We start from the raw sequence: 9,761 nt of genomic DNA, 5'->3' as shown, positions 1-9,761 counted from the left end.
ATGTGATGTCATGTGATGTGATGTCATGTGATGTGATGTGATGTCATGTGATGTCATGTGATGTGATGTCATGTGATGTGATGTCATGTGATGTCATGTGATGTCATGTGATGTGATGTCATGTGATGTGATGTCATGTGATGTGATGTCATGTGATGTGATGTCATGTGATGTCATGTGATGTGATGTCATGTGATGTCATGTGATGTCATGTGATGTGATGTGATGTCATGTGATGTGATGTCATGTGATGTGATGTCATGTGATGTGATGTGATGTCATGTGATGTGATGTCATGTGATGTGATGTCATGTGATGTCATGTGATGTGATGTGATGTGATGTCATGTGATGTCATGTGATGTGTTGTGATGTCATGTGATGTGATGTCATGTGATGTCATGTGATGTCATGTGATGAATGCTCTTCACTGCCGCGGCTCTCTGAAGTCACCACAGTGTTCCTCAGTGATCATTGAAGTTGCTCATTAGTTTCCACCCATCAGTGGACATCGAGGTGTTTGACCCGCTGGTGACCACGTTGACCTCCTGGTGGCTCCAGAGGAGAGGTCCTCTGAGGACCCCGACCACCACAACATGTCCTCTCTGAACCGCGTGGTGAAGTGACATTCAAAATCATAAATCTCGGCCGTAATCCGACCGAGGAGCGTCTCTAAAGCCGTAAAGGCAGCGCGGCGTCCTCCGGCGCTCGAGTGCTGAACACACACTTTACTGTTATTGTTCATTCAATTGTAGTTTCACGGGCCTCCGGTGGCCCGAGGTCTCCCTGCACCGCGAACAACCAGCGCCAACGACACTGAGGCCTCACTCCACGCTGCGTGAGTGGTCCTTAGGGGGCGTGGCCAATCCACAATGACGAGGACAAAGCCTCTTAGCATGAAGACGGAGCAGATTTATCTTCATGGCTTTGCTGCTATCCGGTGGAGGATTAGCTTCAGCGCCTAGCGTCCAGAATAACCACTGAGCTTCACCTCCTCCTCCTCCTCCTCCCTCAGCTTCACCTCCTCCCTCCTCCTCCTCCCTCAGCTTCACCTCCTCCCTCAGCTTCACGTCCTCCCTCAGCTTCACGTCCTCCCTCCTCCTCCTCCCTCAGCTTCACCTCCTCCCTCAGCTTCACCTCATGGGTCTCAGTCTCACCTCTTTATCTCCTCCTCATCCTCCATGTCTCTGAGTCTCTTGTCTCATTTTCTCTCCTCATCTAAACTCCTCTTGACCTTCTTTCATGTCATTTTGCACAATTCATTTCATCCAACCTCACATCATTGTAACTTTTATCATTCAGCCTCATTTATCTTCTCTTCTGCCATCTTGTTGTATCTCATGTCCCGTTATCTCTCTCAGTATTGTAATCTTATTGGATCTCATTTCATGACGTCTTGCATGGTCCATCCCAACATAGTTAGTCTCTTATCTTTTCATCGTGTCTCATCTCATCTCGTCTGTTTGATCTCATCTCGTCTGTTTGATCTCATCTCATCTGTTTCATCTCATCTCGTCTGTTTGATCTCGTCTGTTTGATCTCATCTCATCTTGTCTCTTTGATCTCATCTCGTCTGTTTGATCTCATCTCATCTCATATGTTGGATCTCATCTCGTCTGTTTGATCTCATCTCATCTGTTTGATCTCATCTCGTCTGTTTGATCTCATCTCGTCTGTTTGATCTCATCTCATCTGTTTGATCTCATCTCGTCTGTTTCATCTCATCTCGTCTGTTTCATCTCATCTCGTCTGTTTCATCTCATCTTGTCTGTTTCATCTCATCTCATCTGTTTGATCTCGTCTAGTCTGTTTGATCTCATCTCGTCTGTTTGATCTCATCTCGTCTGTTTGATCTCATCTTGTCTGTTTGATCTCATCTCGTCTGTTTCATCTCATCTCATCTGTTTGATCTTATCTTGTCTGTTTGATCTCATCTCGTCTGTTTGATCTCATCTCGTCTGTTTGATCTCATCTCATCTGTTTGATCTCATCTCATCTGTTTGATCTCATCTTATCTTGTCTCTTTGATCTGATCTCATCTGTTTGACCTCATCTTGTCTGTTTGATCTCATCTCATCTGTTTCATCCTGTGATGACATGTTTCTTCCCCCGTGTTGTCTCGCCACGTCTCGTCGACTTCCTCCCAGATCTTTAGCATCTCATCTCGTCTTGTTGTGGGTTTCCTCGCCTCACATTTCTCATTCATCTATGGTAGTGCCTGTTGACTGGATGCCTTGCTCGTGGGCGTTGTCTCTTCTCCACTCAAACCCTCCACTCTGTGCCCATCAGCCTGCTGCTCGCCCTTCAGGATTGTTCATGCCGCCGTGTTATTGACCCCGTCTCTGCTCTGAATGAAATAAACGAGTCTCTCTGCCGATCAATAGGTGCAGAGCAGCAGAGACCCCGTCCGTCTCATAATGATAAGTTATTGATCCGCCAATGAAAAATCTGATGATCACACACAGCTGACACCTGCTGGAGATAAATCCTCATTTTCCTGTGGATATCAGGTATTGATTATGAGACTGGAGACTGATCGAGTCCAGCCGCCCATGACCGTCTCCCTTCCATCAACGCGCCACAGAATCAATCCGAGTGATCAGCTTCAGTCTCAGAGCAGGAAGTGAAGGACGACGTCCCTCAACTCGCTCTGATGTCCTCCAGTGAGTGAAGACACGGCTATCAGGACCCTAACCCTAACCCTAAAATGTTTCATGAAACAAAAGACGGAGTAAGAATAATGAATATTTGATCAGATCGAATGTGTGTTTCAGGTTTTCAGACACAAACAAACAAACAAACAAACAATGGAATCATGAACCACATTAACAGTTCACGACAGTAAAACTTTCATGAATAAGCAAAACAAGGAAGTCCGAGCGGATCAATGAGGGAGGAGCTAAACGAGGAGGTGTTTATCCAGAGGGTCGAACCGACCGCCGCTCGACCCAATGAGTGTGTGAGTGAAGAGAAGACAGGTCAACACGTCGAGTAGAAACATCCAGAGACTCATGAGGGGTCAGCAGATGGTGATGAAAGGAAGCTGAAGACCCACATCCAGGGAAATAGGAAGGAACCTCAAGATGACCAGGGTTCATAACATGAACTAGTAACCGCTGGTGGTCTACACTTGGGACTTCCCTGTCTTGACTTGTTGGTCTAGACTTGGGACTTCCCTGTCTTGACTTGTTGGTCTAGACTTGAGACTTCCCTGTCTTGTCTTGTCTTGTTGGTCTAGACTTGAGACTTCCCTGTCTTGACTTGTCTTGTTGGTCTAGACTTGAGACTTCCCTGTCTTGTCTTGTCTTGTTGGTCTAGACTTGAGACTTCCCTGTCTTGTCTTGTCTTGTTGGTCTAGACTTGCGACTTCCCTGTCTTGTCTTGTCTTGTTGGTCTAGACTTGAGACTTCCCTGTCTTGACTTGTCTTGTTGGTCTAGACTTGAGACTTCCCTGTCTTGTCTTGTCTTGTTGGTCTAGACTTGAGACTTCCCTGTCTTGACTTGTCTTGTTGGTCTAGACTTGGGACTTCCCTGTCTTGTCTTGTTGGTCTAGACTTGGGACTTCCCTGTCTTGTCTTGTCTTGTTGGTCTAGACTTGAGACTTCCCTGTCTTGACTTGTCTTGTTGGTCTAGACTTGAGACTTCCCTGTCTTGTCTTGTCTTGTTGGTCTAGACTTGAGACTTCCCTGTCTTGACTTGTCTTGTTGGTCTAGACTTGAGACTTCCCTGTCTTGACTTGTCTTGTTGGTCTAGACTTGGGACTTCCCTGTCTTGTCTTGTGGGTCTAGACTTGGGACTTCCCTGTCTTGTCTTGTGGGTCTAGACTTGGGACTTCCCTGTCTTGACTTGTTGGTCTAGACTTGGGACTTCCCTGTCTTGACTTGTTGGTCTAGACTTGAGACTTCCCTGTCTTGTCTTGTCTTGTTGGTCTAGACTTGGGACTTCCCTGTCTTGACTTGTTGGTCTAGACTTGGGACTTCCCTGTCTTGACTTGTTGGACTAGACTTGGGACTTCCCTGTATTGACTTGTTGGTCGAGACTTGGCACTTCCCTGTATTGACTTGTTGGTCTAGACTTGGGACTTCCCTGTCTTGTCTTGTTGGTCTAGACTTGAGACTTCCCTGTCTTGACTTGTCTTGTTGGTCTAGACTTGGGACTTCCCTGTCTTGTCTTGTGGGTCTAGACTTGGGACTTCCCTGTCTTGTCTTGTGGGTCTAGACTTGGGACTTCCCTGTCTTGACTTGTTGGTCTAGACTTGGGACTTCCCTGTCTTGACTTGTTGGTCTAGACTTGAGACTTCCCTGTCTTGTCTTGTCTTGTTGGTCTAGACTTGGGACTTCCCTGTCTTGACTTGTTGGTCTAGACTTGGGACTTCCCTGTCTTGACTTGTTGGACTAGACTTGGGACTTCCCTGTATTGACTTGTTGGTCGAGACTTGGGACTTCCCTGTATTGACTTGTTGGTCTAGACTTGGGACTTCCCTGTCTTGACTTGTTGGTCAAGACTTGGGACTTCCCTGTCTTGTCTTGTTGGTCTAGACTTGGGACTTCCCTGTCTTGACTTGTTGGTCAAGACTTGGGACTTCCCTGTCTTGTCTTGTTGGTCTAGACTTGGGACTTCCCTGTCTTGTCTTGTTGGTCTAGACTTGGGACTTCCCTGTCTTGACTTGGACCTTGTTGCCCTGATTACAGGGACTTGTTGAGTTATTCTAGACTTGTTGGTCTTGACACAGCCAGTTGGCCCCTTCATGCTTTGGACTCGGTTCCTGTTCCAGGCCTGAAGTCTGGAGGCCTGAGGTCTGGAGACCTGAGGTCTGGAGGCCTGAGGTCTGGAGGTGGACCACTGGGACCAAGGAAAGACTCTCCTGTGTAGTCCCAGCCGGGGCGGTGGGTTCTTACGGTGATGTGTTCTCTGCGGCTCGGCTCAGTTTAATCAGTTTAATCCTGCGGTGACAAAAAGTAAATTACAAATCTGAAATAACGACTCAACAGAAACACGGAGAAGTTTCCCGTGTGTGAATCCAGCAGATCTTCATCCCCCTGGTCCACCTGAGTGAGAACCTAGAAGAACCTATCCGTGAGTCTCTGGACCAGGTCCTCATCCTCCAGACTCAAACACGCGGTCTGTGAGTCCTTTAGGGAACCATGATGTGCTCAGAGTCAGTGCTCCTGTCTATGTTTAACATCTCTGCTCTGGAGCATTATGCATGAGCCTGCTTCACCTGCAGGGGGAGCGTCTCCTCCAAGTCCTCCTCGTCAGGACTCCTGCAGGGGGAGCGTCTCCTCCAAGTCCTCCTCATTAGGACTCCTGCAGGGGGAGCGTCTCCTCCAAGTCCTCCTCGTTAGGACTCCTGCAGGGGGAGCGTCTCCTCCAAGTCCTCCTCATTAGGACTCCTGCAGGGGGAGCGTCTCCTCCAAGTCCTCCTCGTTAGGACTCCTGCAGGGGGAGCGTCTCCTCTCAGTCCTCCTCGTTAGGACTCCTGCAGGGGGAGCGTCTCCTCCAAGTCCTCCTCGTTAGGACTCCTGCAGGGGGAGCGTCTCCTCCAAGTCCTCCTCGTCAGGACTCCTGCAGGGGGAGCGTCTCCTCTTAGTCCTCCTCGTTAGGACTCCTGCAGGGGGAGCGTCTCCTCCAAGTCCTCCTCGTTAGGACTCCTGCAGGGGGAGCGTCTCCTCCAAGTCCTCCTCGTTAGGACTCCTGCAGGGGGAGCGTCTCCTCCATGTCCTCCTCGTTAGGACTCCTGCAGGGGGAGCGTCTCCTCCAAGTCCTCCTCGTCAGGACTCCTGCAGGGGGAGCGTCTCCTCCATGTCCTCCTCGTTAGGACTCCTGCAGGGGGAGCGTCTCCTCCAAGTCCTCCTCGTCAGGACTCCTGCAGGGGGAGCGTCTCCTCTCAGTCCTCCTCGTTAGGACTCCTGCAGGGGGAGCGTCTCCTCCAAGTCCTCCTCGTTAGGACTCCTGCAGGGGGAGCATCTCCTCCAAGTCCTCCTCGTTAGGACTCCTGCAGGGGGAGCGTCTCCTCCATGTCCTCCTCGTTAGGACTCCTGCAGGGGGAGCGTCTCCTCCATGTCCTCCTCGTTAGGACTCCTGCAGGGGGAGCGTCTCCTCCATGTCCTCCTCGTTAGGACTCCTGCAGGGGGAGCGTCTCCTCCAAGTCCTCCTCGTTAGGACTCCTGCAGGGGGAGCGTCTCCTCCATGTCCTCCTCGTTAGGACTCCTGCAGGGGGAGCGTCTCCTCCAAGTCCTCCTCGTTAGGACTCCTGCAGGGGGAGCGTCTCCTCTCAGTCCTCCTCGTTAGGACTCCTGCAGGGGGAGTGTCTCCTCTCAGTCCTCCTCGTTAGGACTCCTGCAGGGGGAGCGTCTCCTCTCAGTCCTCCTCGTTAGGACTCCTGCAGGGGGAGCGTCTCCTCTCAGTCCTCCTCGTTAGGACTCCTGCAGGGGGAGCGTCTCCTCTCAGTCCTCCTCGTTAGGACTCCTGCAGGGGGAGCGTCTCCTCTCAGTCCTCCTCGTTAGGACTCCTGCAGGGGGAGCGTCTCCTCCAAGTCCTCCTCGTTAGGACTTCTGCAGGGGGAGCGTCTCCTCTCAGTCCTCCTCGTTAGGACTCCTGCAGGGGGAGCGTCTCCTCTCAGTCCTCCTCGTTAGGACTCCTGCAGGGGGAGCGTCTCCTCTCAGTCCTCCTCGTTAGGACTCCTGCAGGGGGAGCGTCTCCTCTCAGTCCTCCTCGTTAGGACTTCTGCAGGGGGAGCGTCTCCTCTCAGTCCTCCTCGTTAGGACTCCTGCAGGGGGAGCGTCTCCTCTCAGTCCTCCTCGTTAGGACTCCTGCAGGGGGAGCGTCTCCTCTCAGTCCTCCTCGTTAGGACTTCTGCAGGGGGAGCGTCTCCTCTCAGTCCTCCTCGTTAGGACTTCTGCAGGGGGAGCGTCTCCTCTCAGTCCTCCTCGTTAGGACTCCTGCAGGGGGAGCGTCTCCTCTCAGTCCTCCTCGTTAGGACTCCTGCAGGGGGAGCGTCTCCTCTCAGTCCTCCTCGTTAGGACTCCTGCAGGGGGAGCGTCTCCTCCCCTCTCAGTCCTCCTCGTTAGGACTCCTGCAGGGGGAGCGTCTCCTCTCAGTCCTCCTCGTTAGGACTCCTGCTGGCTTTCATCTTAATTAGATTTCATTTATTTGACTCCGGCTGTTTAAAGTGTGTTTGCTCTCGTCGTCGTGGGCGTCTCTCTTTATGCCTGATTAATAAGAACAGAGGAAGGTTTCATGCAGAGTCCTCAGGAAGACCCTCTTAGGGACCTGAACCCCCACAGACCTGCAGGACCCGGTTCCAGAGCAGGGGGTCCCTTAGAGGGTAGTTATATCTATAATGAATCAAACATAAGAAAATACAGAACATCTAAATATGAGCAAAATAACCAAGTTACATATTGAGAACAATATATATATATATAATATATATATACATACATATATATATACATATATATATACATGTATATATACATATATATACATATATATAAATGTATATATACATATATATATATATATATTTGTATATATACGTATATATACATATATGTATATATATACGTATATACATATATATACGTATATATACGTATATATATGTATACAAATATACGTGTGTTTGTGGTGTTTGTGGTCAAGTTCTGGTCTCAGTTGGTGACTCTGGACCCTTTCTCTACGTGGTTCTGGGTCCTCCTGGTCCTCCTGGTCCTCCTGGTCCTCTTGGTCCTCTTGGTCCTCCTGGTCCTCTTGGTCCTCTTGGTCCTCTTGGTCCTCTTGGTCCTCTTGGTCCTCCTGGTCCTCCTGGTCCTCTTGGTCCTCTTGGTCCTCCTGGTCCTCTTGGTCCTCCTGGTCCTCCTGGTCCCTTCGGGGTCCGGTTCTGCCGTGAAGCCGGACCATCAGCCGAGGACAGCCGGTGTCGGCCATGTTGCCTCCCTGTGCGGGGAGGAGATGGATCGCCGACTGCAGCAGTTTCCCCTCATGAATATTCATGAGCTGAGAGGCAGCGAGGAGCACGCCAGCCTCCAGTGAACCCGGAATGTTCGCCGAGAAAGAGACCCCCCACTTAACCCCCCCCCCCTTTACCCCATCCACCCCATCCCCCCGGCACCGCGCCACAGCCGGCTGGATTTATAGCCACTTATAAAGATTAGTGATGCGTCCTGCAGCATACACACTCACACACACACACACACACACACACACACACACACTCACACACACACACACACACTCACACACACACACACTCACACACACACTCACACACACACACACACACACTCACACACACACACTCACACACACACACACACACACACACACTCACACACACACACACACACTCACACACACACACACACACACACACACACACTCACACCTACTCACACACACACACACACACACACTCACACACACACTCACACACACACACACACACACACACACACACACACACACACTACACACACACACACACACACACACACACACACACACTCACACACACACACACATACACACACACACACACACACACTCACACACAAACACACACACACATAAACACACTAACACAGACACACACACATAAACACACAAACACACTAACACACACATAAACACACTAACACACACACACATAAACACACACACACACACACACACTCACAAACACACACACACACACACAAACACACACACACACACACACACACACACACACACACACACACACACACACACACACACACACACACACACACACACACACACACAGGTGAAACGTCTCTCTGGTGCTGATTGGACCCGTTTAATGTGTGTGTTTTGGAAGCTTGAACAAGGGGAGGTGGCGGTATGGGTGTGTGTGTGTGTGTGTCTTGTGTGAGTGTGTGTGTGTGTGTGTGTGTGTGTGTGTGTGAGTGTGTGTGTGTGATGCTCATGTAGGACGAGGGAAGGACGTTTCTCTACTTCTCCTCGTGCCTCTGAGTCTCTTCAGTGAATTCATCAGAACTTCTCGCAGCTCTTCATCACTCAGATCCACTGTGTGATGAAGAGACTCAGACCTCGTGGAGACCTCTTCAGAGGGCGGACCGGTTTATGTCTATATATATATATATGTATATATATATATATATATACATATATGTATACATATGTATATATATATGTATATTTATATAAATATATGAATATATATATATATATATATGTATATATATGTATGTATGTATATGAATATATTTATATAAATATATATGAATATATTTATATATATATAAATATATACATATATACATATATATATATAAATATATAATGACCAGACAGAAGTCGAGCTCAGCTTTTAATTCCCTCGTTCCTGCTGATATGTTTACGTACGCTGCAGGAAGCAGATCTTTACTTTATCTGACTCATGGTTTATTCAACACACACACACACACACACCCACACACACACACACACATAACACACACACACACACACATAACACACACACACATACACACACACATAACACACACACACACACACACACACACACATAACACACACACAGACACACATAACACACACACACTGTAACGGATCCCCGTATATCAATCGGCGTGAGACTTTACTGCTGGTGAACTTCTTTATTTCTTTTCTTCCGTTGTATAATGATGAACCAAAACTCTTGAATTAGAACCTCCTTGTCACCACCGTAAGAGCGTTAGCCTCATACGGGTCCATTAAAACTATCAAACTTTAAAT

The sequence above is a fragment of the Pseudoliparis swirei genome, chromosome 15 (genome assembly GCF_029220125.1).
Source record: "Pseudoliparis swirei isolate HS2019 ecotype Mariana Trench chromosome 15, NWPU_hadal_v1, whole genome shotgun sequence".
In the NCBI taxonomy this organism is placed as follows: domain Eukaryota; kingdom Metazoa; phylum Chordata; class Actinopteri; order Perciformes; family Liparidae; genus Pseudoliparis; species Pseudoliparis swirei.
The sequence above is the reverse complement of the archived record's forward strand: the minus strand, read 5'-3'. Positions refer to the sequence as shown.